Raw genomic sequence first — 811 nt, 5'->3', positions numbered from 1 at the left:
AAACCCAGGACCTTTCAGTCCACAGGCTGATGCTCTATCCACTAAGCCAAACCAGCTAGGGCTTGATTTCACTTTTACTTCAAATTTTCCAGGCTACTTGAATTAAACCTTGTATTTCTAATATCAGGCCTCTTCTAACATTCTCCCTGAATTTTCCATCCTCAAACCACATCTGAAATTACCACTTCATCCTTAACTGCTGATTCACTTATCATATTCACATTAAATTTTCTTGAGGAATTTTCCCTTTAATGTCATTTTTTGTTTTTTTAATCACTATCTTTTCCCCAAAAAGCTCATTTCCAGGAAAAGAAGTATCTTCCATGCCAGGCTCTTTATAATATTTAGGTTACTCCTAAATTTGAAACACTCTTTGTACTCTAAATTCCTGTCATTCAGATTTATCTCTGGGCTATTGTTGTAACACCATAAACTAAAAGTAAGGGAATAATGTTGAGTGATTACAGCCAATATGGCAAAACATGCTGCTTCAAAGTAAACATGTCTTCTAAATGTAAAAACTAAGGGAACTGTGTTTTTAAATTTCCAGTGCCAAAAGATAATTATGTAATGAATATCACAGTAATATCCTGAAACAAAGATTTTCAACTATCATTAGAATAAATTTTGTGATTTGAAATTTAAACCGTTTCAAAATTGTCAGACATACTCTAAGGACTTTTATGGTGATAAAAACCTACGTTAAACTAAAATAATGATTTAAAAAATGTTTATCTGTTTTTCTTAAAATGAACATTAGCGTATGACCAGTATAGAAATAATAAAGGGTCAGTTTTTAGGTGCAAATGTA

General features: G+C 31.7%; 1 protein-coding gene across 1 annotated transcript in view; it reads right to left on the bottom strand.

Moving 5' to 3' along the window:
- Nucleotides 1-271: 271 nt before the first annotated feature.
- POLE2 (DNA polymerase epsilon 2, accessory subunit) overlaps nt 272-811 on the bottom strand; it is a 52,146-nt gene continuing 51,606 nt past the window's right edge. Inside the window, exon 19 of the mRNA XM_080658988.1 lies at nt 272-811. This exon is cut by the window's right edge and continues 260 nt beyond it. The gene's annotated coding sequence lies outside the window, so the exon portion shown is untranslated.

This window comes from Plecotus auritus, assembly GCF_963455305.1.
Source record: "Plecotus auritus genome assembly, chromosome: 1".
In the NCBI taxonomy this organism is placed as follows: domain Eukaryota; kingdom Metazoa; phylum Chordata; class Mammalia; order Chiroptera; family Vespertilionidae; genus Plecotus; species Plecotus auritus.
The sequence above is the reverse complement of the archived record's forward strand: the minus strand, read 5'-3'. Positions and strand labels throughout refer to the sequence as shown.